The sequence below is a fragment of the Podarcis gaigeae genome, assembly GCF_964106915.1.
Source record: "Podarcis gaigeae genome assembly, chromosome: 3".
In the NCBI taxonomy this organism is placed as follows: Eukaryota; Metazoa; Chordata; class Lepidosauria; order Squamata; family Lacertidae; genus Podarcis; species Podarcis gaigeae.
This window is the reverse complement of record NC_139680.1, coordinates 115,525,061-115,541,367: the sequence shown is the minus strand read 5'-3', so window position 1 is coordinate 115,541,367 and position 16,307 is coordinate 115,525,061. Positions and strand designations below refer to the sequence as shown.

The 16,307-nt window shown below is 45.2% G+C and overlaps 1 long non-coding RNA gene across 1 annotated transcript; it reads left to right on the top strand.

Annotated features, from left to right (window-relative positions):
- Positions 1-8,283: 8,283 nt before the first annotated feature.
- LOC310842185 lies at positions 8,284-11,974 on the top strand. Its single transcript, XR_014562977.1, has 3 exons — positions 8,284-8,464; positions 9,438-9,569; positions 11,948-11,974. It is a non-coding gene; the product is annotated as an uncharacterized lncRNA (long non-coding RNA).
- Positions 11,975-16,307: the final 4,333 nt, after the last annotated feature.

The following is a 16,307-nucleotide window of genomic DNA, read 5'->3' as shown; positions in this document are numbered from 1 at the left end:
TTATTTTAAAAATAGAACACCACAAATCAGCAACAAATGGAATAGTGCGCTTGTCCAAGGGCAAGAGGTCAAATTTGACTTTGTCTTATTTTTTTCTTTTTATTCCTTTTCTCTCACAGAGCATTTGGCTGAAGGAGGTATCTATATTTGCTCTTACACTCCTGCTCACTGGAATGCAGAATAAAATTGTACCTGTCTGCAGCAAAAGTATCTGTGTGTGCTTCTTCCCTTTCTGCTCATTTTACTTATTTCTCTTAAAAGCCCCGTTCCATGCCCAATAAGCATGGGGCACCTTTGCCTGGCGGCACTGTGGTCCATAAATTGCAGCAAAATCTCCTCGGTGTAATGGGCTTATGGGAAAAAGCTGTCCCATGAGCAATGCCAGATTTACATATAAGCTAAACAAGCCATAACTTAGGGCCCCACTTTCTTGGGGGCCCCCAAAAAAATTAAAGGGGAAAAAACTGGGTTTCCAATACAGTAATGATGATGATGATGATGATGATGATGATGATGATAATAATAATATATTATTATTATTATTATTATTATTATTATTATTATTATTATTATTATTTATACCCCGCCCATCTGGCTGAGTTTCCCCAGTCACCGTGGGCAGCTCCCAATCAAGTGTTAAAAACAGTACAGCATTACATTTTAAAAACTTCCTTGAACATGGCTGCCTTAAGATGTCTTCTGAATGTCAGGTAGTTGTTTATCTCTTTGACATCTGATGGGAGGGCGTTCCACAGGGCGGGTGCCACTACTGTGAAAGCCCTCTGTCTGGTTCCCTGTTGCCTCACTTCTCACAATGAGGGAACTGCCAGAAGGTCCTCGGCCCTGGATCTCAGTGTCTGGGCTGAACGATGGGGGTGGAGATATACCTCCTTCAGGTATACAGGACCGAGGCCGCTTAGCGCTTTAAAGGTCAGCACTATTTGAAAAGTATATTTGTGATAAATTTTGATATGGTATTATAAATTTGTATTCGAAAATGAAAAAAAAAATTATAAAAAAAAGAACTAAATTCGTTCTGGAGGTCTGTTCTTAACCTGAAGACAACTTTAGCTAACGGGGCCTGCTGCTGCTGCTGTGCCGCCAGAGCACGATTTCTGTTGTCATACTGAAGCAAAGTTCTTAACCTGAGGTACTATTTCTGGGTTAGTGGACTCTGTATCCTGAAGCGTATGTAACCCGAGGTACCAGTGTAAAGGTAAAGGTACCCCTGCCCGTACGGGCCAGTCTTGACAGACTCTAGGGTTGTGCGCTCATCTCACTCTAGAGGTCGGGAGCCGGCGCTGTCCGAAGACACTTCCGGGTAAGGTGGCCAGTGTGACGAAGCTGCTCTCGCGAGCCAGCACCAGCGCAGCACGCGGAAACGCTGTTTACCTTCCCGCTATAAAGCGGTACGTATTTATCTACTTGCACTTTTTAAGGGTGCTTTCGAACTGCTAGGTGGGCAGGAGCTGGGACCGAACCACGGGAGCTCACCCCGCCGCGGGGATTCAAACCGCTGACCACGCGATCGGCAAGTCCTAGGTGCTGAGGTTTTACCCACAGCACCACCCGAGTCCCTCTGAGGTACCACTGTATATAAGATAACACAGTGTTTCCCAACCTTTTTTGGGCAAAGGCACACTTGTTTCATGAAAAAAATCTCGAGGCACACCACCATTAGAAAATGTTTAAAAAATTAACTCTGTGCCTATATTGACTATATATAAAGTAACTCTCTTTAATAGGAATCAAATAAACACAAAGAAAGTATTTTATAATTACTTTATTATGAAATAGTAAGTAAACAGAAATATGAAAAATTATAAAATACTTTATTCAGTGCGCAACCTGGGCCTGTTTGGCTGAACACAAAGCTGCAGAATTCTGCAAGCAGAATAAATTCCACAGCCCCGATGCATTGGCACCTCGTGCCGTTTGAGTTGCAGAATTTATTCAGCACACAGAAAATGGCCTTTTGGGGGGTGAATGTGGATGAAGCAGGAAGAGAACTTAAAAAAAAAAGGCATGCATGAAATCTAGCCCCAAACACACACACGCACACTTTCCCCAAAGTGGTTGATGACGCAGGATATTTCCACATGCTTCAAAAATGCACATTAAATAAAATGAGAGAGAGGAGTGCACGCACTCACCTGCCAGCCTCGGAGCTGTGGAATGCAGCGACATGAAGCAGTCTGTGTCCTTCCAGGCGCCAACTCAGACCTGCCGCGCTGTTTCGTTCCCCCGGCGTCGCTGCCTTCATCCAGCCGGATGCCTCTCCTGCCCAAGGGACGTGTCAGCAGCCACCCGGCGCAGGACGGCCCCACTTCCTGCTGCCCACAAGGCTTTGGGGTGAGAAACACGGAGGGGCAGGAGAGTGGAGGTTCCCTTAATTGGAAAAAGCAGGGAGGCAGGCTGCTTGATGCCTGCTGAAGGGAATCCCGAAGGCGCGATCGCGCACGCGCAGGCCCAGTAGCGAGCGGCGATGGGATGTGGTAGCAGCGGCGGCACACGAAGTCCCCCAGGCAGCGGAGCAGCTCGCCCGTCGAAGCCTGCACGATCACCCGCCGCGGGGAGCCGGGGGCGGTGGCGCGGTTGCCGGGCAGCGGCGGGGGTGGTGGTGGCGGTTGCTGCTTGCTGCCCTCCTGGGCGGAGGCGGGCACGGTGGGCACCGGCACGGCCAAGGGCCCCTGCTTGGTGCCGTCGGATGTGGGAGCTCGCTCGCTCGCCGCCCCGCGTGTGCTCGCCGAGCATGCGCAGGCCCAGTAGCGAGCGGCGTTAGGATGTAGCGAGCGGCGATGGGGCTAACCGGAGAGGGCGAGCCCCCTCCGCTCCGGCCCTAAAAAGGGCAAGCCACGCCCCCTCCAGCCAGCCGATTGCCTGGCCAGGAGGCGTGGCCGGATGGGATTCCCCTGCTCTCGCGGGGGCTGAGATGGGATTCCCCGCTCACGTGGGGGCGGAAGAGAATCCCCGCTCACGTGGGGAAGGGCGTGATGCCCGCAACCCCACCTCCTGGGGCAGGCCCAGTAGCGAGCGGATGCGCAGGCCCAGGAGCGAGCGGCAATGGGATGTGGGAGCTCGCTCGCTCGCCGCACCGCGTGTGCTCGCCGCCGCCGCCCCGCCTCTCACTGCCCGACTCGCCCGCCTCCACGGAACACAAGGCAAAGTTCCACGGCACACTAGTGTGCCGCGGAACACCGGTTGGGAAACACTGAGATAACAGATAAATAAAATAAAACCTACATGCAGCAACAGTGTTTTGTGTTGTGCAGGCTACATATTAGGTCTATAAATCACCATATAGCACATATTCAACACAAAAAACAATGACAATTTGTTGTTGACAAAGGACAGCTGGACATATAAAGGGCCCCATTACCGTCAGTAGCTTAGGGCCTCGTGAAACCTAAATCAGGCCCTGTGCATGAGCCTTTGCTGTATAGGCGAAGAGAGAGTCTTTGTAAGGCTGCTTCCCCTGGAGCTCACGGCCATTTTGCTGAGAGAAATTCTCTCTCGCCCAACCTCGGATTAGAACCTTTACTGAGCAATTTTGGGTTGTTGGTTGACAGGGCCAGAAGTGATTTTTCTCTCTAAACCTGAGACACTTGGTTGCTGTAGTTGTTGTTTTGCCTTTCCCTCAGGGAAATTATGGCTTTCCTTTGCTAGGCGGAAGAACATTGTTTGTGTGAGGGTGGAAATGGCATTGGGTAGGATCAACATAGTATAGGGGAGAACCTATAAGGGGTCTGAGGGGTGGATTGACCCAAGCGTGGGATTGGTATCTGCTTGCTTGGTGTCTGCTCCCTGGTCTCCCAGTGAGACCTCGCTTGCCTGGCTTGTACCACAGCAAACTTCAACGCTGACCGACTCCCATTGTTCTGGTTTGAAGGGGTTCAAACCCAGCAGAACCATTCCATCAACATGGAGCTTGTGAGATGATGTACTGATCCTTTGACCCAATGCCAGGCCAACCATTGCCTTGTCTGTTGCTGTCAAGAAATATTTGGCCTGATTTTAATCCGTTCACCGTTGAACGGTCTGGTGATTTGGCTGCTCTCATGGGTCACATCATGCTCTTGCATGGGCAACTAACTACCTCTATGAGGAACATTCTTATTTATTGCATTGAGATCAAAGAGCTGTAAGAAAAGATTGGATGGAGGGAGGGCTCTCTGAATGATGCTGTGAAGCGTATCAGCTGCATCCACTCACTCCATGCACAATCAAAATATATGCAATGCTTGCAAACAGAACATGACGACAGAGACTCTTTCTTGGAAGTAAGGGGCAAGTCTTTCCTGAACAAGAGAGTTATTCCCCTCCACCCCCAAAAATGTTATCACTGTTGAAAGGATGGTGGTGTTAGCTTTTTGCAGACTAGTTGCACTGCAGAGAGCTTGCTGGGGAGACCACACATTACAAGGAACGCAAAACAACATTAGCAAGGGTTTACTAACAAAAACAAAAACACCTTTTACAGTAAACATATCAATAAGCATGACCCATCCACCAACCCAACCCCCAGAGTACTGAGAGAGCTCTTTATATACTATACCCAAGTGCGGACACAGCTTAATTAACACAACTTAACAGCACCTGCTATACTCCTTCACAGCTGTAAAACTAGGTCATGTTATTTGCTCTGGCCCTTACAGACATACACATCTTGTGGAACAATAATGAACCTTCAAATTTAGAGAGACCACTCAAGAGGTGGGACCAAGATCAGGACATGAGCTTCAGCACTGCATGGCAGCTACAACATCGACCCAAGAAATGCCCATGCCCCCTCCCCAAACTAGTAAGCTCAAGATATGGTCTGCTCACTCATGGGAGGCCTGTGCCTTGCAGGAATGTTGGCCTCGCCAGCACACGCTCCCTTTGCATGGTAGGATCTGTTCCTTTCTATGGATGTTGGAAGCTTCATTGGGTTACTTTAGACAAGGTAAATTGAATAATGAAATTAATTGACCTTGACCTTCAACACGAATGGTTGATGAGACAACCACCTGTGCCCCAAGGCCCTTCCAATTCCTACGCATAGTCTCATAGGCCCTTCCTATATGTTACACACTGTATCTGTCTTCATTTGTACCTACATGAATCAGAAGGAGATTGTTTGTATGTTATCTCTGGGGCAGAATCAGAGAAATGTTCCCAGAGTTCTGGCAATGCTGATTTGAGACTGCACTTTATGTTGAAGAATATGAAATCGAAAAGAGAGATTTTTAGAAATAAAATGGGGGGAAATGATTGATTATTTGAAGATGCACTGTAAACATATCACAACAATAGCAGGCCTGATATAAACATGTGCAGTTAGTAATAATTAACGGGGAAATATCAGGGCAAATTAATAAATAGATATAAATTGGTTATGTAATACCATGAATGAAATGATATAAAATATAAAATAAATAACCACAGAAAGGAGGGGGGAGAGAGCGAGAGAGAGTGCACTGTATATTTTGTACCATGCGTTATTGCTGATGCAGTCCATTTGAGAGCAGCTGGGCAACAGGGGGTGCCAGAAAGAGGTTTATAAAGCACGGTTTGACAGCCTTGGGACTCCACTCTGGATTTGTGTAGATGTTTTGCAAGACAGAAGATATGGATTATTCCGTGGGGATTACTCCTGAAGCATATCCACAAGGCAGTGAAGGTAGAGGATCAAAGTTTTTGACAGCTCACATCCCAGGTTAAGGAGCCCCATCTGCCCCTCATTTCCTCAAAATAGTAATAATAATAATAATAATAATAATAATAATAATAATAATAATAATAATAAATAACTTCCCTAAACAGGGCTGCCGTTAGGTGTCTTCTAAAAGTCAGATAGTTGTATATTTCCTTGACATCTGAGGGGAGGGTGTTCCACAGGGCAGGCACCACTACCAAGATGGCTCTCTGCCTGGTTCCCTGTAACCTCACTTCTTGCAGTGAGTGAACTGCCAGAAGGCCCTCAGAGCTGGACCTCAGTGTCCAGGCTGAATGATGGGGGTAGAGACGCTCCTTCAGTTATACTGGGCCAAGGCCGTTTAGGGCTTGAAAGGTCAGACTAACATTTTGAATCGTGCCTGGAAACATACAGGGGGCCAATGTAGGTCTTTTAGGTGTTATATGGTCTTGGTGACCACTTCCAGTCACCAGTCTAGCTGGCGCATGTGCAGAAACTGTCTTCTTGAATGTTGGGCCCAGTATTTGTCTTGTCCGCTCAATTCATTGAAGCGTGCCTACATTCACAGGGGACAGACAAGTCCCTAATTCACTCAGGATTTGAGACCCATCAGCTACCCTCACCTGGTTTAGCCAGCCATTAGACAGCTTTTAGGAACCACAGGTAGAGTTGAGTGCAGGATGGGGATCAAATGTTGAAGAACTACTACAGGGGGAGAACAATATCTCCCTCTGCCAGAGGTACTACCCCTCCCCTAACACCCCATACAAAGGTCAGGAGAACCTGAGATATAAGGCTAAATATATATTCTCTATCTTCTTCATTTCTCTGTGTGAGAGAAACAAGCCTGCCCCCTTCAAGGTTTTACTTCTCTCTCTCTGTAAGAATTTCTGTGGACACCCATGCTTCTACCTTTGAGGTTACAATTTTCTCTCCGTAGAAAGTGGCTGTAATATTGTGGAAAACTTGTATTTGAAATGTGGCCCTGGTTCAGTCCACTGAGTTGTGTCTCCATGCTTATTCCTGGTTCTGGTTGTAACTGGTACTTTTTAATACATGGGAAAGGTGGGTGGAAGAAAGAGGACTAATAGAAAAACAGAGACGGTTGATGGCTTAAATTATTTCTAAAAGGAGATGGAAGAGACTTTGCTCAGTGGCTATGATGGTTGAGTGGATCTATAGGTGCTTCTGGGGGTATGAAACCATATTTCCAATCCAGTGAATCTTCACTGCAGCGTCAGGTTAATGTACTGTACAGAACTTCTTGAACAGCAAGGAAGAACCAGGAAACTGGTGCTGCTTGACCTCAGTTATCAGTAAGATCTGAGCCACATTGAAACCATTTTTCCAGCTGGGTGAATAGCGAATACATTGCCAGATTAATGTACTTGTGTTTGAACATCAAGATCTGCATAGATACACTGATGCTATACTCTCCTATATTAAAGTGTGCATCTATAATGTAACATCACAGAGATGCATTAGACACTATGGGAACTATAAACCATGGATGACTCCTGAAGTAAGAACACTCCTGAAAATCCAGGATTCTGCCTTTAAGACAGGGAATATAGACATACAGTGATGCCTCGCAAGACGAAATTAATTCGTTCCGCGAGTCTCTTCGTCTTGCGGTTTTTTCATCTTGCGAAGCACGGCTATTAGCGTCTTAGCGGATTAGCGCTATTAGCGGCTTAGCGGCTATTAGCGGATTAGCGGCTTAGTGGCTATTAGCGGCTTAGAAAAAGAGGGAAAGGAAAAAACTCGCAAGAACTCGCAAGACGTTTCGTCTTGCGAAGCAAGCAGATAGGGAAATTCGTCTTGCGAAGCACCTCAAAAAACGGAAAACTCTTTCGTCTAGCGAGTTTTTCATCTTGCGGGGCACCACATTATGGCAGCAAAACAACAGTATAAGCTGAAGGTGGAAAATTATTTAGCCGATAACATCATGAAACAAGTGTGGCAATGACTCCAGCACCTAACAAGGACAATACAAGGAACATGGTTAAGACTGATACCTCATTGGCAGAGGAACTGAACATCTTCTTTGCTCAGGTTGAGGTTGGTTGGGTTTATCTTCTAGGGATAATTACCCTATTGAACATTCACCTCTTCCCCATACCATTCTGACCCAAGAGTCCTGGCCCAGAGATGACTTGTTAGTGAGGAGATCTTACCCCTCTATTGGGGAGGCTAGTATGGGGTCTGGGATTCCCACTATTGAAGGGCTAGGGAAGAATGGCGGTGGGGCTAAATATCACTATCGGCGAAGGGTTATGAGATGCAGTGATGCTCGAATCCCTTCCAATCTACGCCCCATCCCAACGGACAAGGGTTGGGCGAGCAGGGATTACCCACCTCCGTCATTGGTGTTGTGCAATGCCAGGTCCATAGGCAATAAAACCGCCACCATTTGTGACTTTTTTGTCTCTCAGGGGATTGACCTGGCTTGCATGACAGAGACTTGGGTACGGGAAGGTGAAGTAATCTCCCTACCGGGTGAACCGCGAAGGCATTGCCAGATTAATGTACTCTGCCACAGTTTACTCATAGTTGTGTACCATGGTCTCTTGAGCAGTGATACAGGAAGGCAATTTATAATTTAATGTATAATGCCTAGGGAGATTTTTTAATACCCAGAGGAGTATAAAACACACCAAAACACATTGCCTCTTCATTTCCTTTCAGGTTGGGATACAAGGAGCATCCACCTTGACCTTCTGGGAGATATGAAGACCATATACTTTTTCTATATTGTGTTTGCTCTGCTACTCATTCCCAATCTAGGTAAGCAATTATTTGAATCCTAAATGGGACTGGAATGAGTAATACCACTGTGTGGGGCCAATGCTTATCCTCTTCCTCTTTTCCCCCCGTTTCCCTGTTCTACATTTCCAATTCCCATATACAGTATCTACTTGCACTTGTGTGCTTGTGAACTGGTGGGTTGACAGGACCTGGGACAGATCAGTGGGAACTCATCCCACTGCGGGGATTTGAACTACAGACCTTACACTCCACAAGTCCAAGAGGCTCAGTGGTTTAGACCACAGCACCACCCACGTCTTTTCCAACTAAACATCAGGCACGCTGAAAAGGCATTGCCATGGAAGAAAGGTGAACAGTTAAATGCTCTTTTCACACTGCGTCTGATTGGACTTACTTGGTGCGAAAAAAGCTTTAAACTCTCAATCTTTCTTCTTGGGCAAAGGCCAATCATCATGCAGGTCAGGGACTGGTAGTGATGCTCTTACATGGTGTCAGAGGAAAAACTGACTTCCTGTGACATCTCACAACAGCATCCTCACCTTGTCCCATACAATGGAAATCACACAGGTTAAATGCACATGCTGTGCAATTTTGAACCATGGCAGAGGCCTTAGTACATGGGGTACCAGTGGCAGGTTTGTGTGGGGATTGTGGGTTAAAGTTTAAAGTTGGGTTAAGGCTTAAAGTTGTGTATACGTACAGCAAGAAGAGAAGTGGAAGGAGTCTGCCATATTCATTTTTTGATGTGTTCTTCTGTGTTGCACCCATCTCTGCTATTTCTTCTTGTTAAAATAGGTGTTTGCTTGCTTGCTTGCTTGCTTGCTTGCTTGCTTGTTTTTTTAAAAAAAACATCCACCTGAGTTTCTCTGCATTCTCTTAAATATTTTTTGCTGATATTGTTATTTATTAGATTTTATCATACCCATCATTCTACTTGAATTCTCTTGTACGTGGATAGGTAGCTAAAGGCCTTGCTGATCTGTTACTACAGGATTCACTGATGTTTCAGATGAAGAATCTTGCATGTATGGCGATCGCCCAGCGTACTGTGTGTTGAAGGAATGCCCTCGTGGCTTTAAAGTCATTGGACGTTGTGGAGAAAGGCATCCTTGCTGTTTTTACCGTAAGAATAAAGACCCTATAACCGGATCTGATTTCTGGTCCAGTTTGTAATTTAGATTGTGCCTGATTCTGGACCAACCCAGCCCATCCTGTATCCATGAAATGAAAAACTTTGGCAATCCTATTGACTTGCAGTGGGAAACCAGGGAGCTGATTAATGCCTATTCTAGAGAGGGGATATTGCCCCCCTGCTTGAAGGAGGCAGTGGTAAGACCACAAGTTCAGAAGTCCTCCCTAGATTCAAAAGATCTAAGTAATTACTGGCTAGTTTCTGCTATCTCCTTATTACGCAATGTTCTTGAGTAGATGATCATTGACCAGATCCAGACGTTCTTGGAGGGAAATGATTTTCTAGATCCATTTCAATTGCAGTTGAGGCCAGGTTTTGGCACAGGAAATCCCCATATGCTGATCTCTGTCAGGAGAGAGACAGGGGAAATGTGTCCTTGTTAATTCTCCTCAACCTCTGAGGGTCTTTTGATACCACTGAGCATGGCATGCTCCTGAAGGGACTGTCAGAGTTGGGTGTGGGTGGCACTGCTTTGTGGTTGTTCTGGTCTAACTTGGATGGATGTTTCCAAAGGGTGATACTTGGGGAGTATTGGCCACGGGTGCTGGGTGTCAAGAGCTGAGGTGGCCTCAGAGTACACAAGTGGGTGAGGGAGCCCAGCCAGCCAGCCAGTCTTCAGCCCTTGGTGTTGGGAACGGGCAGACAAGTGGGAGGCTGGGCAGACAGGCAGGTGCCATGATGGCCTTTGTTGTCCTTGCCTGGTAGCTGAGTGGCCGGTGCCAAAGGGGAACCTTTCTGCCACACAGGCCTGGTGGCACCCGCTGCTGCCTCCCAAGGTGAGTAAGGTGCAGGCCTCACGTTCACCTTTGGCCAGTCTCCGTTGGGAAACTTGGGCTGGGGGCATCCTCTTCCCAGGCCCCTGTGGGGTGGGGTGATAAGGCTCCTCTCTTTGTGGTGGGCGGAAGACCAAGAGAGGTGGCAGTGGGTGCCCAGAGTAGACCCAAAGAGAAAAGAGAGGAAGCTGACCTATATAGCCTTAAATGCCTTTAAATGACTCAGGACTGCAATACCTCAAATACTGCCTCTCCCCATATCAACCGACCCAAAGCTGCCAAATTCCTCTGAGGTCCTCCTTTGTCTGCCTCCTCCACAAGATGGTGGTAAGCCAAGAACATGTCCTTTCTGAGGTGAATTCCCATTTATGGAATGCTCTCCCCATGCAAAAAAAACACACAAAAAACACACTAAAACTAATAAAGATCCTCATGGGGGAAAAAATAAGAAATATATAAAAAGGTCTTTGGCTGATAAAACCATACGTGACCTTTGAAATAGGTTTGATGGAATGGGTTCTGGTTTTGTTTTGTTTTGTTTTTTGTATTCTCCTTTTGTATTTTAATGTTGTAAACCACTCTGTGATCTTCAGATGAAGAATGGTATAGGTATACATGTAGAGATTCAGAACATACAGGGTTAAGATGTTCTGAGTGACGCCTCACATTCTGACTTCAGTTTTGGAAGGAGGGAGGAGTTCTACTCACTGTTCTCTTTGTCTCTGAGAGAGAAGGGCGGCCATGAATGCTAGCAGCCCAGGAGAATCTGAGAAATGCTGAGCTGTAAATATTCTGCTGTAATAAAAGGCTAATAAATGGACACACAAGTGCCTGATGTATTTGCCTGGATCTAAGCAACAAGCAACAGTTTTTTCCGCTGTGTTTTTACTCTGCAAGGCGTGACGGAGATACGCAGATCGGCGCAGCTGGAGGGAAACATGCGGGACCGCTGTAAGCTGCACCTAATTGGGGTCATAAACCAATTAGTCACGCTTAATTATCCAAGAATACACAAGTAGCAAATTAATAACTTTAATTTAATTTAATGGGCTATCCAAACCTAAGCAGAGTTTCATACTAACAGCAAGAAACAAAACCCACTCCTCCCTTGTAGAGTACGGATTTGCCTCTGAGTAAGATACCACTTCTGTCCAGCTCTAAGTTTTCACAAAGGTCAGTCAAATATTTATCTTTGCATAGTGTCATTTCAAAAGATTAAGAATGCAAAATGAAGAACATGAAAGAAAGCAAAACGGATAGAACTGAAAATCTTTGCTCAAAGCTGAGGCTACCAACGTTAGTGCCTGCTGGACGTCTACTGGTACCCAGGAACCCTTTGAAGACCACACTCTCTGCCCCTTCATCAAGAGAAAACTTTCCACCTGGAGGCTTAAGTGAAGTGGATTGAGCTCTGAAAAATACAAATACTCTTCTGCCAGATAACTTTTGCTAAATTAATGTAGAATTAGAAATATTGGTTTATGGTATTATATATAGATGGCATTTCACTTGCTTTCTCTCTATGTGTATATGCAGGTCTAGTTCCTGTAAGAAACAGAAGGCAATGTGAGAGCGTGCTGGGGAATTGTTACAAATCCGATTGCGGTTTCGGATATCGTGATATAGGAAAATGTGCAGAGAATGTTCCATGCTGCAGATCTGTGTAAGTATGAAGCTCCCAGATATTGTGGTAGGTTGGACCTGATGACACTTGGGGTCCCTTCCAGCTCTACAATTCTATGATTCTATGAAAAATACTTGGTAATTAAAGTATTGATTCACTTGCAAATGAATTGAAGATGGTGTGTTAGAAATATTCTTGCTGGCTGCTTGCACACACATTACACTTGCCCCAGATATTATCAAGGCAAACAGTTCCAGCAGGTGGTTGTTCTTGTGCTTGTTGTTGTGAATAATTATAGCAATATCAAGAATACTTTATTTTAAAAAATAGAACACCACAAATCAGCAACAAATAGAGTAGTGCGCTTGTTCAATGGCCAGAAGTCAAATTTGACTTTGTCTTTGCCAGTGTGGTGTAGTGGTTAAGAGTGGTGGACTCGTAATCTGGTGAAGCGGGTTCGATTCCCCGCTGCTCCACATGCAGCTGCTGGGTGACCTTGGGCCAGTCACACTTCTTTGAAGTCTCTCAGCCCCACTCACCTCACAGAGTGTTTGTTGTGGGGGAGGAAGGGAAAGGAGAATGTTAGCCGCTTTGAGACTCCTTAGGGTAGTGATAAAGCGGGATATCAAATCCAAACTCTTCTTCTTCTTCTTTTCTTTTTATTCCTTTTCTCTCCCAGATATATTGACTGAAGGAGGTATCTACATTTGCTCTTACACTCCTGCTCATTGGAATGCAGAATAAAATTGGACCTGTCTGCAGCAAAAGTATCTGTGTGTGCTTCATCCCTTTCTGCTCATTTTACTTATTTCTCTTATAAGCCCCGTTCGGTGCCCAATAAGCATGGGGCACCTTTGCCTGACGGCACTGTGGCCCATAAATTGCAGCAAAATCTCCTCTGTGTAATGGGCTCATGGGAAAAAGCTGTCCCATGACCAATGCCAGATTTACATATAACCTGAACAAGCCATAGCTTGGGTCCCCACTTTCTTGGGGGCCCCAAAAAAAATTAAAGGGGAAAAAACTGAATTTACATTTCCAAAATATAAGATAAAAATCAAATCAAATAAAAAGTACATACATGAACAGTATGTACTTTCAGCTGGACATATAAAGGGCCCCATTACCTTCAGTAGGTTAGGGCCTCATGAAACCTAAATCAGGCCCTGTGCATGAGCCTTTGCTATAGAGGGGAAGGGAGAGCCTTTGTAAGGCTGCTTCCCCTGGAGCTCACAGCCATTTTGCTGAGAGAACTTCTCTCTCGCCCACCCTCGGGTTCGAGCCTTTACTGAGCAATTTTGGGTTGCTCGTTGGCAGGGCCAGAAATTATTTTCTCTCTCAAAAACTGAGACACTTGGTTGTTGTTGCTGTTGTTTTGCCTTACCCTCAGGGAAATTATGTCTTTCCTTTGTTAGGCAAAAGAACATTGTTTGTGTGAGGGTGGAAATGGCGTTGGGTAGGATCAACATAGTATTGGGGGGAACCCATTAGGGGTCTGAGGGGTGGATTGACCACAGCAAACCCAAGCGTGGGTTCGGCATCTGCTTGCTTGGAGTCTCCACCCTGGTCTTCCAGTGAGACCTCGCTTGCCTGGCTTGCACCACAGCAAACTTCAACACTGACCGACTTCTGACTTCCATTGTTCTGGTTTGGAGGGGTTCAAACCCAGCAGAACCATTCTGTCAACATGGAGCTTGTGGAATGATGTACTGATCCTTTGTTTTTTAAAAAAATCATTTTTATTAAATTTTCCACTTTTACAATCCAATCAAATCACATTAAATATTCCAAATTATACATATACATATCAAATAGTCCAAATGTTCTGCAAAATTGTCAAATTTTTAATAGGACTTCCCATGCTTCAAGTGCAAGGGTTCTGATTATCTCATATCTCTACTTCTTATCATAGTCATTTCCGATGGTTCCTCTAATTCTTTCTGTTGTTAACCTTCCTTCTTCCTCGGCCTCTTAGTTGTTCCCACAAGCAGGTTGAAATAAGCAATGATGTATTTCTGTGTGGATTTTATGTGTATGATTCCCATCTATAAGTTTGCAGCCTCTCCTCACACGCTGGTGTTTCTGCCAAATCAATCCAAAGGTCTTTTCGCTGCTGGCAGCTGCCATCTTCACTCAGTTCCGATGAAATCAAGTCTAAGTGTCTGCTCATTAATTTTCCCAGACTGGTTGTATCAAACATTAGCCTTTCCAGAGGAGGTTTACCAAATCAAACTCGAAATACAAATATTAAAGGCTCACCCACCCCCTATGGTTGTTTGTAATTCTGCAGCTTGGTCTTGACTTCCATCATGGCGGATTTCCAAATTAAAAGTGTGACACAGCTTCCACACAAATTCTAGGAAACTATCCAAAGTTTTTTAACATCTCTCCAGCGGCTAATGAGATCCTGCTTCTGTCTAATCTCAGCAAACTGGAGAATCTTTTATCCTCTTCCAAGCAAATCAAAGATCATAAGCCTTAATTAGATAGTATTATTATTTCCAGACAGTTTATAGTTTTACAGCCATATTTATATCAATAAATACAAAACAATCCACTCTCGCTTGTTATAGATAATGTAAATGGTTCTTCAGGGGGGACTCTCTCAGGGGCTTTCCAGCCAGTGCCCCCAGACCCTCCTTCCTTACGAAATTGGAGCTGGTTTTTTGGGCATCCGTGGATGAGACTGTGTCTTCCCATACCCCGGGAAGGTTTTGGGAGGCTGATTACTCCCATCTCAGCCTCTAATTACCCTGTGGGAGCCGGAGCGATGGAATTTTCGGCCATCTTCCATGGTGCCTCAAGCGGAAGTCCTGATGTACTGATCCTTTGACCCAATGCCATGCCAACCCTTGCCCTGCCTGCTGCTGTCAAGAAATATTTGGCCTGATTTTAATCCCATCACCACTGAACAGTCTGGTGATCTGGCTGCTCTCATGAGTCACATCATGCTCTTGCCTGGGCAACTAACTACCTCTATGAGGAACATTCTTTTTTTATTGCACTGAGATCAAAGAGGTATAAGAAAAGATTGGATGGAGGAGGGGCTCTCTTGCTACTTAAATGATGCTGTGAAGCATATCAGCTGCATCCACTCACTCCATACACAATCAAAATATATGCAATGCTTGCAAACAGAACATGACGACAGAGACTCTTTCTTGGAAGTAAGGGGCAAATCTTTCCTGAACAAGAGAGTTATTCCCCTCCATCCCCCCCCCAAAAAAAGTTATAACTGGTGAAAGGATGGTGGGACCACCCAGGAGTCAAAGCCCAAGAGTCCAAGATCAGGACATGAGCTTCAGCACTGCATGGCAGCTACGACATTGCCCCAAGAAATGCCCATGCCCACTTCCCAAACTAGTAAGCTCAAGATATGGTCTGCTCACTCATGGGAGGCCTGTGCCTTGCAGGAATGTTGGCCTCACCAGCACATGCTCCCTTTGCATGGTAGGATCTGTTCCTTTCTATGGATGTTGAAAGTTTCATTGGGTTACTTTAGACAAGGTAAATCGACTAATGAAATTAATTGACCTTGACCTTCAACACAAAAGGTTGATGAGACAACCAACTGTGCCCCAAGGCCCTTCCAATTCCTACGCATAGTCTCATAGGCCCTTCCTATATGTTACACACTGTGTCTGGTAGTCTTCATTTGTACCTACATGAATCAGAAGGAGATTGTTTCTATGTTATCTCTGGGGCAGAATCAGAAAAATGTTCCCAGAGTTCTGGCAATGCTGATTTGAGACTGCACTTTATGTTGAAGAATACGAAATCGAGAAGAGAGATTTCTAAAAATAGAATGGGGCAAAATGATTGATTATTTGAAGATGCACTGTAAACAAATCACAACAATAGTAGGCCTGATATAAACACGTGCAGTAAGTGATAATTAAGGGAAAAGATCTGGACAAATTAGTAAATAGATTTAAATTGGTTATGCAGTAATGAAAAGTTATAAAATATAAAATGAATAACCACAGAACGGAGGGGAGAGAGAGGGGGGTGCACTGTATATTTTTAACTATTTTTTATCGCTGATGCAGTCCATTTGAGAGCAGCTGGGCCACAGGGGGTGCCAGAAAGAGGATTTGTGTAGAAGTTTTGCAAGACAGAAGATATGGATTATTCCTTGGGGATTACTCCTGAAGCATAGCCACAAAGCAGTGAAGGTAGAGGATCAAATTTTTTCTTCTCCTAGATGGGCTCCCATCCCAGGTTAATGAGCCCCAGCTGCCTCACATTTCCTCCACTTTATTATTATTATTA